A 13981-nucleotide genomic window follows, 5' to 3' on the forward strand; every position below is an offset into this window, starting at 1 on the left:
ACTGGCACTGGCGGCAGCTCGGTCACTCTGCAGAAGAAAGCAATGGATGGACCATGGTAGACATAGCTGTCAACTCTCCTGTTTTTTGTATTTAAATCTGTTTCCCGCTGTTATCCCGAACTGCAAAATATCCCGTAAATCCCCCGGATTTATAAGAAAGCAGCTCCTGCCGGCCAGGGAGGCTCCTCAGCTGCATAAATGTCCCAGCTCCCGGCTGGCTGCTCGCTCACTTGGCTTACTGAGTGCTGCCGGAAATCGCCTCTGCGCCTCTGCCCGGACATGCGCAGAAGCCATTTCTGGTGCCCAGACGTGCACACGGGAAGCTCGGCATGGAAGTCACTTCTACGCATGTCTGGACATGCGCAGAACCAATTTCCGGTGCCGCTCTGCCCATGTCTGGGCACCGGAAATCGGGCAGAGCCGGCACCGGAAGTCGCTTCTGCGCATGCGCAGAAGCGACTTCCCGTGCCGCGCCGCTGCTGATCCCTTATTTTCCAATCCGGAAATTGACAGCTATGATGGCAGAGCATGCAATTTCAACATAGTAGGTGATAGGTTCAATCCTTGGCACCTCCAGTTAAAAGTGCACAATACTGTGGGATGTAACATAAGCAGTCAAATACTGTTCCTGTTCTTGTTTTTATTATCTATGTTGTGTTTCTATCTTGTATTTTATACTGTGAACTTCCCTGACATCTACAGGTGAACAGACCCTCCAAGTGTCCCTATTTTCTCGACACATCCCTGATTTAGAGAAGCCATCCCAGTTTCTGATTTGATCCCAGAATGTCCCACTTTTCCTTAAAGGTAAAGGGACCCCTGACCATTAGGTCCAGTCGTGACCGACTGCGGTTGCGGCGCTCATCTCGCGTTATTGGCCGAGGGAGCCGGCGTACAGCTTCCAGGTCATGTGGCCAGCATGACAAAGCCGCTTCTGCCAAACCAGAGCAGCACACGGAAACGCCATTTACCTTCCCGCTGTAGCGGTACCTATTTATCTACTTGCACTTTGACGTGCTTTCGAACTGCTAGGTTGGCAGGAGCTGGGACCAAGCAACGGGAACTCACTCTTTTGTGGGGATTCAAACCGCTGACCTTCTGATCGGCAAGCCCTAGGCTCAGTGGTTTAACCCACAGCGCCACCTGCATCCTTAGGATGCTTTTCCTTAGGATGTCCCTATTTTCACTGGAGAAATGTTGGAGGGTATGGAGTTATCCGAGCCATCTGAAGGCAATCTTGTACAGTACAGGGAAGTTTTAAAAATGTTTTTATTATGGCTTTTATATATGTTGGAAGCTGCCCAGGAAGATGTGTGGGTTATAAATAGTAAAATTATAATTATGGAATGTTGTTGTTTAGTCGTTTAGTCGTGTCCGACTCTTCGTGACCCCACGGACCATAGCACGCCAGGCACTCCTGTCTTGCACTGCCTCCCGCAGTTTGGTCAAACTCATGTTCGTAGCTTCGAGAACACTGTCCAACCATCTTGTCCTCTGACGTCCCCTTCTCCTAGTGCCCTCAATCTTTCCCAACATCAGGGTCTTTTCCAAGGATTCTTCTCTTCTCATGAGGTGGCCAAAGTATTGGAGCCTCAGCTTCACGATCTGTCCTTCCAGGGAGCACTCAGGGCTGATTTCCTTAAGAATGGATAGGTTTGATCTTCTTGCAGTCCATGGGACTTTCAAGAGTCTCCTCCAGCACCACAATTCAAAAGCATCAATTCTTCGGCGATCAGCCGAATTATGGAATGGGACGTCCCTATTTTCCTCGGAGAAATGTTGGAAGGTATAGATGAAGGGTGGGGCAACCCAGTCAGATGGGCAGCATATAAATAATAAAATTATTGTTGTTATTATGGTCAGGCCACAGTTGAGGCACAGGCACCAGCAGAGCACCCGCAGTCGAGAGCCCTTGGTCACGTTGCTCTGCGTATCTCAATGGCTACTTGTCTCCTCTCCAGAAGAGTTGAGCGAGTGCGCAGCAGCTACAGTGAGGAGGAGGAGCCATCACGCTCACCTGTTTATTCACTGATGGCCAGGTGAGCAGGTGGCAGCAATGGTGGTGAGGAGGAACAAGCGCAGCTGGCAACAGTGGCAGCGAGGAAGGAGTGGCCCACTGAAGTTGTCTCGCTGGCACCAGCACTGATTCTCTTGTCCCCTGCAGGCCTTAAAGCCAGCTCCGACATCCAATAAGCATCCAAAGTATAGCCTCAACTATAGATAAATGAACACCTTTGATGACTTGGCTGCAAGTAAATCTAGACAAGTAACTGCTGCACAAGCACTTTCATTTGCCCAGTTCCTAATGTCACAGTAAACCATGGTTTGATATGAACAAGCAGCACGTTGGCTTGTACAGTCCTAAAGTTTCCGTGGCACTCCTCTCCCATTCCTACATGCCATAGATGAAGCAAGCCAGTCTGGCTTTTCACACCAATATATCCAAGTTTGCGGTTTAACAAACCATGAGTGATAAGCCAAGAATAAACTCAGTTAGCACTTGGGGTTGGTTTCTTTGGAGAGACACAAGCCACAGATACCAGTTTGGATGACACAACAAGACAGATCCTGTCCTGCTTTGCCCACAGCATTGCAGGAGGAAGAACAGGGGAGGGATGCCACAGGAACTCTTGAGCAGTGTGCACCATCATTTTCACATAAAACCATGGTTTGTTTCAAACTATGGCTTATTAATGCAATGTACGAACCCAGCTACAGTCTGCTTATATACATGTTAGTCATTTGTTGCCTAATGCATTAGGGGTAAGAATTGGAAAGCTTCATAGCCTGGTCGCCTTCAGGATGATACCAACTCACCAAAGGTGATCAGGCTAGTGGCTATTTAAAAGGTAAAGGGGCCCCTGACCATCAGGTCCAGTCGTGTCCGACTCTGGGGTTGCGGCGCTCATCTTGCTCTATAGGCCAAGGGAGCCGGCATTTGTCTGCAGACAGCTTCCGGGTCATGTGGCCAGCATGACAAAGCTGCTTCTGGCAAACCAGAGCAGCGCACGGAAACGCTGTTTACCTTCCCGCCGGAGTGGTCCCTATTTATCTACTTGCACTTTGACATGCTTTCGAACTGCTAGGTGGCCATTTACATGCCTGCAAAAGCAGATACTGTCTTGAAACAAAAATTCTTACAGTGCACCCACCCTAAGAAGGCTGGCTCCCAACACACAAACACACTATAGTTTCAGCCAAAACATCCAAATTTCAGGTGACTATGAAAGCCAAGGAAGAAAGCTAGTCTTCCTTTAATCAGATTCCTTTCCCCTTGTTTTAAAAGGCACCCGTCTCCCAAGCTGGCTGGGGGAGTTAAATCATGGAATTATATATTTATGCATTTAATCTGCGCTTATAAAACAAAAATAAAAACCAATTCGCACATAGCACATCTGTTGCGCTGTTTGAAGCTCAGCTCCTTATTAACCGTGCTTCTTACAAGAGCTTTTTAGATTGGGGGGTGGGGAATAGATGAAAAACCCTCTAGACAATTAAAATTACCCAAGTAATGCTCTGATCCCTGAAACCTTAAGTCTGTAGCTCATGGGGGGGGGGGGTTTGAGGAAAGAGAAGGAAGTAATCTCATATGAAGAGGCGCACACACTGTAATTATACCAGAAGAACAGGCAAGCCAGTCCATTTCTCCACTGGTCTTTCGATTACAGCCTTTCACGTGAAATAAGGACAGCAGATAAAGGAAGCCCGGAAGCTTGCTTTTATGCTTTCAAAAATATTTGCCGAAAGCCAGGGCCCAAGTGAAATAAATCCTTCCTTTGGAGACGGTTGATTCTCCTGCAAACAATCTTTTTCCTCTCCTCCTTTAGCATGACAGGCAAAGAGAACAGTGACAGCTGTTCCCTTGCCACACAGATTTCAAAGGATTTCAACGACTGGGGTTTCTCCCCTGCTCAGCTACCTGTAAAATATGTCATTCTCTTCCTCAAGATCCTCAACTTAGCAGGAGAGGTGGGGGACAAAAAAATGCAGCGTGTTTATCCTGCCACCGAGACGTTACAGAAGTCATGCGCCATGAACGGCATATGCGAATGAGTGGAGGCAGCGGGAGATTTCGGCTAATGCAGGCTGAGATGTAACCACAGAAGCATAGAATCAAAGACTCATAGAGTTGGAAGGGATCATCTAGTCCAACCCCCAGCGATGCAGGAGTCTCAGATGAAGCATCCATGACAGATGGCCATCCAACCTCTGCTTAAAAACTTCCAAGGAGGGAAGTCCGTTCCACTGTCAAACAGCTCTTACTGTCAGAAAGCTCTTCCCGGTGTCCCAACAGAATCTCCTTTCTTGTAACTTGAAGTCATTGGTTTGGGTTCTACCCTCCAGAGCTTGCTCCATCTTTCATGTGACAACCCTTTAGATATTGGAAGATGGCTCTCATATCTCCTCTCAGTCTCCTCTTTTCCAGGCTAAGCTTTCCCAGCTCCTTCAACCATTCCTCATAAGGCTGGCTTTCCAGACCCTGGAACATCTTGGTCGCCCTCCTCTGCACACTTTCCAAATTGACACAAACACGCAGAGCTCTGGTTCACACACCCCAAAGTGGTGAAGCTGCAAACTGCTGCTCAGTCATGGAGCTCCCCGGGTGACCTGGACCCAGCAAAGTCTCTTGGCCCTAACCTACCTTGCAGGGTTGTTCTGAGGATAAAATGGGGAGGTAAAGAACAGAGTGCACCCCGTTGAGTTCCTTGAAGGAATGGCAGAATATAAACATAATGTATAGATAAAAACTATTCAGTCTGTTCTAAGTAGGGCATCAAATGCATTTTTTAAATTAATTTTTTAAAAGCTTATAGAGGAGGGGAAAGAATAGATCTCCTTTTTGGAGTACACCAACTAGAGATATATGGAAGAGAAGCGGGGACTTAAGACCTGAGTATTACAGAATTGTGGAATTGTAGAGTTGGAAGGGACCAGAAGAGGTATCTAGCTCCCCTCCCTGCAATGCAGGAATCACAACTAAATTATTGTGGGTTTTTAAAAAAATACAAAATGCTAAGGAAAGGAAGCATTTTTCAGTGGTGGAACTGCACCCCTTCTCCCCTCTGCTACAACCCTTTCCCTCCAGCCACTTCCCCCTGTTTTTTGGACGATCTTTGCTAGCGAATCTGTGCCAGGGGGTTGGCTGGAAGAAGGGAAAGGCCATAGCTCAGTGCTAGAGCTCCCAGCTCACATGCAAAAGCTCCCATGTCCAATCCCTCGCATCTCCAGGTTGGGCCGGCAGCGGCTCCTGCCTGACGCCGCGGAGAGCTGCTGCCAGTCAGGGTGGACAGTCTTGAGCAAGACGGGCCAATGGTCTGACTCGGTATAAGCCAGCTTCCTGCGTCCCTATGCAAAGGTTCCATGATGCACTCCACATGCTCCCACACCGCGAACATACATCACCTTCAGATGTAGCTAAATAGCAGCTAACACTGCTACAAGGCTTAGCAAGCTTTCCATTTGTTTATCTGGAAGGAACTCATCTGCTGTTGCTGTGGAGCATTACATTTCCATCAAAAGCATGTGCCTCTCCGCGTTTAGATCACTTTCCCGTGTCTACATAATTTAGGGGCATATGCCTAGAGGGGAAAGAAGGAGGGTGGGGGACGTTAAAAGCCAGGTTTCAGCTGTAGCTCCAGACACACATCGACACAACCCGGGATTCCAACACGGCTGGAATGCAAAGGAAAAGGATAAGCTTGAAGTGGGAGGTGGAGGGGAAGAGGGGTGCTCTTCTGGTATAGCCACCATAAACTAACAAAATCACAGAATTGTAGAGTTGGAAGGAACCACGGGAGTCATCGAGTCCAACCCCCTGCAATGCAGGAATCTTTTGCCCCATGTGGGGCTCGAACCCACAATCAAGGGATTCTGACTCTCAGGCTCTACCGACTGGAATGGCTGCCACTATCCTGCATTGTATGGGCTCTTGGCTGGGTGCACTGCATCTCTAGGGGCCCGTTGTTCAGAGGCTCTTTGCAGGCACATCACACACCTGGGTACAATCTTGCAGAAACGTCATTGGCGAGGGCTCTGCCGCATTAGGGGCAGGAAGCAGGCTTGCTCACAATCAGCAAGAGAGTCTTAAACGCGGCACCTTGGTTTTTGCCTGATACTTCCAAATGCCAGCCATTCGCTTATATGAGGAAAGTAGGGCGCAATTTGGTGGGCGGCATTATTGGAGTGGGTGCAAAGTTGCCCCTTGCTCTCAGGGGGGTCCAGCCCCGAATCAAGCTTGCTCCTTGCATAGTTGCATCCTGGGAACTGGGATAAATGAATGGATAGATGGATGTACAAAAAGACACACCCAGGGCGGATTTTCTATGAAACTCATATGCAGGGCCCCTAATCCTGGAGGGGCCCCAGAAGCACATTTAAAATGTTGGGGTCTAGTAGACCCAATTTGAGTGGCACAACTCAAATTGATTAATTGTTTCGTTGTATATATTTCAGCAATCCCAAAGTTTGGCAGTCAGTAGCACAGTCGTTCTAAAAGTGTGGTGATCTGTCGTGGAACAACCCCATTGAAGAAGATCACATCATTGCTGGTTGCAAAGGGGCCCCCATGACACGTCAAGCTTCAGGGGCCACTGGACACACTTCTAGTACAACAAACACCAGTATGGCAGCTGGGGGGGGGCAGGGGGTATAGTGGGAAGGCCTAAAGACTGCCAAAGCAACAAAGGTGGGATACAGCACCCCCACTGCTCACTTCACAAAAAGCGGTTGTGCAAGCTCACACCCACCCCATCAGATTCCTGCCGGTAATGCAAGGAATGCCAGTGTCAGAAACTCACAGCTGGCTTTGCCATCCCTATAGAGTCCCTATAAGTGTGGCACTTCAAATTTCCTTCCAGATGTAATGTGCTTATACAGGGGGAAGAAACCCTGAAATGGTTTCAATGGACTCTGTTGGGGACAGAGGCTGAACCTGCTCCTTGACTTCTGGTGACCTGAGCCATTGAGGAACAAGGTTGTCTCTCCTCGTTCTGGGTTCTGTCACTCTCCGGTCTGACGGGGCCAAGTCTGAAGGTTAGGTTGAGAGGCATTGATTTATGGCTCTGCGGGGATTTGAAACCAGATCTTCCTCATCTAAGTCCAAGACGGCAACCACGAGCCCAGTTGGATCCCCAGAAGTTGTTGTACTACATCTCCCATCATCCCTGGCTGCTAGCTAAGCTGGCTGGGGATGATGAGTGTTGTAGTCCAACAGCATCCAGGGACCCACAGATGAAGAACACCACACTAGACCTCATTGTCTATCACCTGGGGCAAAATGAAGATTGCCTTTTTCATGCACATGCAATGGAAAAGAGTCTAAATAGATTTGCAAAGGCTATAATCATGCACATGGTCAAACTGCTTAAAATCCCATTGCTTTCTACAGGGTTCAAGGACCCCAACTGTGCACAGGATCACAGCCAAGGGGATGGCAGGCCGTTGTCACCTCCTGACTCTTAATAATAATAATTTATTTATTCCCCGCCCATCTGGCTGGGTTTTCCTAGCCACTCTGGGTGGCTTCCAACAGAATATTAACATACAATAATATTTTAAACATCAAAAGCTTCTCTAAACAGGGCTGCCTTCAGATGTCTTCTAAAAGTCTGGTAGTTGTTTTTCTCTTTGACATCTGATGGGAGGGTGTTCCACAGGGCGGGTACCACCACCGAGAAGGCCCTCTGCCTGGTTCCCTGTAACTTGGCTTCTCGCAATGAGGGAACCGCCAGAAGGCCCTTGGTGCTGGACCTCAGTGTCCGGGCAGAACGATGGAGGTGGAGATGCTCCTTTGGGTATACTGGACCAAGTCCGTTTAGGGCTTTAAAGGTCAGCACCAACACTTTGAATTGTGCTCGGAAACGTACTGGGAGTCAATGTAGGTCTTTCAAGACCGGTGTTATATGGTCTCGGCGGCCGCTCCCAGTCCCCAGTCTAGCTGCCGCATTCTGGATTAGTTGTGAAATAAGGACCTCCTTTACCTTCAAGCCATGGAAATTGCATATGACCAAAATCCCATTGTTTTGGATGGGATTCAAAGAGATTAACTCCACGCAGAATCGCAAGCCAGGGAAGGATGCTAAGCTTGCCAGCTGCAGACAGATAGAGGTCCGGCACCCCCAAGAATAGAACAAGCATGGAAAGTCTACCGAGTGCTGCTGCTTTTCAGCACTTGATGGCGAGAGTTAGACCTGCCTGGATTCTCAACTCAAGTCCAGGTGGCATCTTGGGGGATCTGTGCTCGGAAACCCAGCAGAGGGCTACCTAGGTAAAGGTAAAGGTAAAGGTAAAGGGACCCCTGACCATTAGGTCCAGTCATGACCGACTTTGGGGTTGTGCGCTCATCTCGCATTATTGGCCGAGGGAGCCGGCGTATAGCTTCCAGGTCATGTGGCCAGCATGACAAAGCCGCTTCTGGCAAACCAGAGCAGCACATGGAAACGCCGTTTACCTTCCTGCTGTAGCGGTTCCTATTTCTCTACTTGCATTTTGACATGCTTTCGAACTGCTAGGTTGGCAGGAGCTGGGACCAAGCAACGGGAGCTCGCCCCGTCACAGGGATTCGAACCGCCGACCTTCTGATCAGCAAGCCCTAGGCTCAGTGGTTTAACCCACAGCGCCAGAGGGCTACCTAGCCCTGACTAAATCCAGAGAAGTTCGGGAGCACATTACACAGCATTCAGGGTGGATTGGTGTCAGTGGAACAGGGACCCTCGGTCAATGCAAACAGGTTTTGCTTAAATATTACCATAACACACCAAAGTATCTCCAAAGTAAATTATGTCTGTGACTTTTTTTTTTCTTGGGGGGGTGGAGCTTATCATTTTGTCTTTAGAGTGAGAACATAAATGCACACTGGAAAAAAGTACATAAATGTTTATAGCATGTAATTAACTAGAGCACTATGCAATCAAAGTTAAGTCTCATTGACTTCAATGAGAAAGTTAAATACATTTTTTAAAAAACCATTTAAAGCAACGAGAGGGGATTTAAAGCATATCTTGTAGGATATGGCACCATTTATCATCTTCACGTTTTCCCAACAGTAATAATTCCTATAGAGTAGCCAGGAAACCATGCTTTGACCCTGAAACTCTCCCCCAACCATAGAAGCCAACTCCTAGGGGTCAAGGTCCCTTTACCCCCACCAATAAAATATTTGAGAGGGTCATCCCCCCCAAAAAGTTGACGGACATTGCTATTCAAATGGTATGGATGAGCCCCGTCATGTGATCAATTAAGTGGGGTGGGGCTTCTCTGCCCCTCTCAATATTTTATTCAAGCTGGCACCTCTGCCCCCAACCCTGTCATTCCAACATGTGCCCGGGCTGATTATGGCCATTCGCCGGCAAGGAGAAAAGCACTCATCATATGCTCGGTGGCACCTGCCTTCAGCTAGCTATAAATCACCTGTTCCTAAACTGTGCTTTGGCATTGAATGAGCCCTCTCTCAAATGAAGTCCTTGATTTTCAGGATATATTGAGAAAATATGACAATAGAGAAACATGCAAGCTGTAAACATACTGTCTTCTCTTCCTGATGATGAATTATTAGTCAGATGAAAGATGGAGATACAGGATGGAGATGGATAGAGAGGCAGAAAATGGTCCGGCGCGATACAGCATTATAGCTCAACTTGTCTTCATGTACTAAGTCATAAGCTCACTGAGAGGCCTTCAGCAAATCATTCAACACATTTTTTATTATTATTCCGTAAAGAAACCCCCCTGGAGAGATTCACAAGACACCAAAGAAACACCAGCCTCTCTTTCTGCCTCCAAACCTCTCCTCAAAAGTCAGCCCCTCCATCTGTGGCTTAACCCTTTAATCCTCCTTTGCAACTGAAACAAAGCTTAAATAAGTGTCACCAAATCTGGCCAACCTCATCTCCCTTTCCAACTTTCCCTTTGCCGTCTCCCTCACTTTCAAAATTTATACTGCAGCCTCCTTGGGGCGGGGACCTGGCTTTTTCATATTATTATTATTATTATTATTATTATTATTATTATTATTATTATTAATGTTTCCCTGCAAAAAAGGGGGGCGTATGCACTGCTCACACCTTATGAACAAGCAGAGAATCAACTGTAATACAATGGGATGCCAGATCAATTTGGACTTCGCAGGAAGAGAGTCAAAGGAAGAGCAGGCAGGAATCAAACTTCTTCCATTACGCAGACCATCCTTGACAATTCCAACATGCAGCCTGCATTGCACTGTGACATTCTGGTCCCCCTACTCCCAACACGGATTGCTTAAAAAAAAAAACCTCAAAAAACGGGCTACCCATATTGCCACCTCCTCCTACTGTTTTCTCTGTATCTCACCTCTCCATCTGTAAAATGGGCACATCAGCGTCCTGCATCATAGGGTTGCTAGGACAATGACTGAGAGAGCACCATAAGTACGGCATGAATGATTTGAGGAGGAGATTGTAAATGGGCATTGGCCAACAGCTAGCCCCTTTCCCTCTTCCAAACCCCACCCCCTAAAAGCTGATCGTCTCCCATGTGTGTCGTTGCAGCCCGAACCGAAAAAGAACCCTGCAGGACCTCAGAGGCTGACCCGTTTCTAATGCCGGGAGCTGGACAGACGAAAACCTACAAACATCAAACGCCTGAGCTCTGCTGAGAGTCACTTCGCACGGGGAACACATGAGTGTGTGCAGCCACGGCCACCACCTACACCCAGAGCCTGTCAAGCCTTCAGATTTTAAACTGTGGCATCCACCCGCTGCTTTAATTCCAGAACAAGAGATGGAAAGGCTCGGCGCTGTCTGAGAACACCAGCCTGCCAGCCTTCCTGTGGCTATTCCCGGGCCAGCGGTGCCCGCACCTGTCCGAAGGCAGTTCTGCTCATTCCCGGGGCACGACATTTGCCAGGGATGGTGCAAAAGAGACGCCAGGATCGAACCGCTGGCACACGTGGAGCCTCGTCCACGCTCCCCCCCCCACTGATATCAGCTTTTGAGGGGGTCGGAAACCCAGGAAAACAATATCTCTGGGCAAACCAAACCCATACTACACCTGCTGTAAAAAGGTGAGGGTGGGAGATTGGTGGAGAGACAAGTGCCTTTCCTTCCTCCTCTCTCTCCCCCCTAGAAAAGTTCATTCCCTGAAATAGAAAAGATGGCATAGGGCGGAAAGGAGAAAGAAGATGTAGCATTTGCAAAGTCCGGTCGTCTCTTACGGGGCCTGAGCAATGCCAGCGAAAAGGAACCGGCTTCTACGACGGGCTCTGCCAAGGCAGCTGAGGAGAGATGGGTGTCGGAAGTTGGGAAGGGGTTTAGGGAGGCTGGAGAGAGCTCTTCGCACCTCTATATGATCCAAGGCCCATAACGAGAAAGCTATGGACGGTGTCCACTGAAAGGTGGGAGAAGAAGGGGGGAAAACCTAGCAATTTGGACTGGAGCAAACGCACGCACATTTCGCAAGGTGCCCACAACAGCCTCGGCTCTGCTTTCCTTGAACACCTGCCTGCCATCCTCAGTGAAACTTGCCTGCTTAGAAGATCGGGGGTGGGCTTGGGTGGTTGGTGGTGGCGGCGGAAGGGGGCTCGTTCAATAGTTGTCTCACACACTGACTGGCACAAAGTCCTCGCAAGCCAGACGCCAACCTCAGTGTCGGTGTCACGTCTTAACGCGCGAGCGCTGCTGATACCCAAGAGCATTTTTTTTCCTCTCTCTCTCTCTCTCCATCTCCCTCCCATATAAAGGCAACCCTCGTATAGTTCATTCATTCTTAAGCCAAACTCGCTGAGCTCTGGGGATAACCCACGCTGGTTTTTCACGCGTTTTTAACCCGCGAGCCCCGGTCTTCCTTTGGAGAGCCGTCCAGGAGGGTTCCTCCACACAGTCGACTCTCCCCTCCTTCCTTTCCTTTTAAGTTCGGTTCAGCACCTCTGCCGCCCCTATCCAGGCGCAGGAGGCGAGGGCAGGGTGTGTAAGGAAGGCGAAAAAGACTTCCCCTTCTCTTCGCCCCCGCCCCACTCCACAGACAGGATCGTTCTTCCACCCCATCAGGGCAGGTGCGTGGACTCTGGCCGACCCAAACCCCCTGGCGCGAAGGAAGGGAGGCAATTTCGGGGGCGGGGAGCGGGATGGGAGATGGGGAGTTCCGTACCTGGAAAGGCTGCTGATGCTTCCCCCCCCCCCGCCGCCGCCACCTCCCCGCCGTCCTCCTTGCTTCTCTCCTCCCCACACACGTTTGCTCAGCACAGGCGCCGCATTGACACTGCAGATGGTGTCTCGGTGTGTGTGTGTATGTATGTGTGTGTAATATATATATATATCTCACAAACATTGTGAGTGTGTGCCTGCCTGCCTTTATTTCCATCCCTTGCATGCATTGCATCCATGCATTTATTTGCCCAAAAAAAGGAGCCTTAAAAAAGCAGATTTTTTAAAATAAAAAAATAAATACTGTATGCCTTTACCTCTGCACTGGTCCAGCGGGCGCTTTTCCTCTCCCGCTCCCTGTCCAAGGTATTTGCAACACACCGCCTCCAGGAATCAGCCAGCAGGTGGAGAGGAATCGGCAACTGGGTTTGCAACAAACACCCTCCTCCAAATATATGTGTGTATTTTAAAGCAAAAAAAAAAAAGGTGGAGGGACCAGTTTCTTCTTCTTCTTTTCCTTCTTCTTCCGTGCCCCCCTCCCCACCTGCCCGCCCGACCCGGCGGCTCGCTCCCAGCCGGGCACGGGGCTGGATCCCGCGGCGCCCCCGGGTGCCCGTCTCACTCTGGCATCTCCGCAGCGCCTGGCTCGGCTTCTCCGCCTCCTCCTCCTCCTCCGTGCCCGCCCGAGAGAGGAGCGCCCACTGCGGCGACTGCCTCTGCCACCGCCACCGCCGCCTCCGCCGCTGCCTCCTCCGGAAAGCTCCCGCTCCGCTCGGCTCGCCTGCCTCCCTCCTCGCCCGGAAGGCGGCCGATCCTCGGTTGCAGCCCGGCGCTCAGAGCTCCACCCTGCATGCACGAGACCCGGCGGGCTGCAGGTTTTCCTTTGCACAAGGGGCAAAAAACAACCCCACGGTGGCAAAAATAAATAGAGGTTTCTCTTTCAAGGGAAAAATCCCTCCTTAGCAACGAACCGGCCACTCGCCCCGTTGGCAAAGCGCATCAAAGGGCGCGCGGAGGCTGCGGCTGCGGCTTCCCTTGCAAAGGGAGCTCCCGGCGGAGTCTCGGGTTGGCTGCTGCTGCTGCTGCTTCGCCGCCGCCGCCCCCCTCCGGGCTCATGGCTTTTCTGCAACCGCCCTGGGGGGTGTTTTTTGGGTGGTGCTGGGGGTCAGGAAGAGGCTACAGGGGGGAAGGTGCCGGTCCAGGCGGGCGAGCGGCGGCGGCAGAGGCTGCAGGAAAGGTCCAATGGGTGCTGCTGGTGGCGGGTGCTTGGCTTGCGCGCCTCTCCGCCGGCCAGCTGGGCGGAAAGTTTGCCGGAGCTGCAGGAGGCTGCTGCAGCCGCTGTCTGTTGGCGAGGAGGCGCCGGGCGCTGCGGCGGGTCTCGCTGCTTCTGCCGCGGCCGCTGCCGCCTCTTCGCCACTGAGGCTCTGGCGCTGGCGCTGCGTCCTCGCGCGCTCGCTTCCTACTCACTACTGACATCTAGGATCTCCAAGCTGATTGGGCTAATTGTGCGAGCTCTTTGCCAGCTACGGCCGGGAGGCGGGGGGTGCTGGGGTGGGTGGGGGTGAGGGTGGGGGCTTGGGGAGAGGGAGAAGCTCTTCCAGGCAGCAAAGGCTGGCGACGCACATGCTGCTGCTGCTGGTGGCTGGATCGTCGAGTGGGGCAGGTCCCCCAAAGGTCATCCAGCCCGACCCTCTGCGACGCAGGGGTCACAGCTGAAGAAGCCCTGGCACCGCGGCAGTGAAGGGGGCACCCAAACTCTGCTTGAAATGGATGGAGAGGCCGCCCCCTTCCGAAGAGGGTTCGTTCCGCGGCGGAGTGGTTCTTGTTCTGTTACACTCTCTCTCGCACAAAAAGTAGTCGGTGGG

The 13981-nt window shown here is 50.7% G+C and overlaps 1 protein-coding gene across 1 annotated transcript in view; it reads right to left on the reverse strand.

Annotated features, from left to right (window-relative positions):
• The window catches only part of LOC148684675 (plexin-A4-like), a 298024-nt gene extending 284463 nt beyond the window's left edge, over nucleotides 1-13561 (reverse strand). The window contains exon 1 of the mRNA XM_088651912.1: nucleotides 12434-13561. The gene's annotated coding sequence lies outside the window, so the exon portion shown is untranslated. The remainder of the gene's footprint in view (nucleotides 1-12433) is intronic.
• Nucleotides 13562-13981: the final 420 nt, after the last annotated feature.

The sequence above is a fragment of the Zootoca vivipara genome, chromosome 9 (genome assembly GCF_965207765.1).
Source record: "Zootoca vivipara chromosome 9, rZooViv2.hap1.1, whole genome shotgun sequence".
Classification (NCBI taxonomy): Eukaryota; Metazoa; Chordata; class Lepidosauria; order Squamata; family Lacertidae; genus Zootoca; species Zootoca vivipara.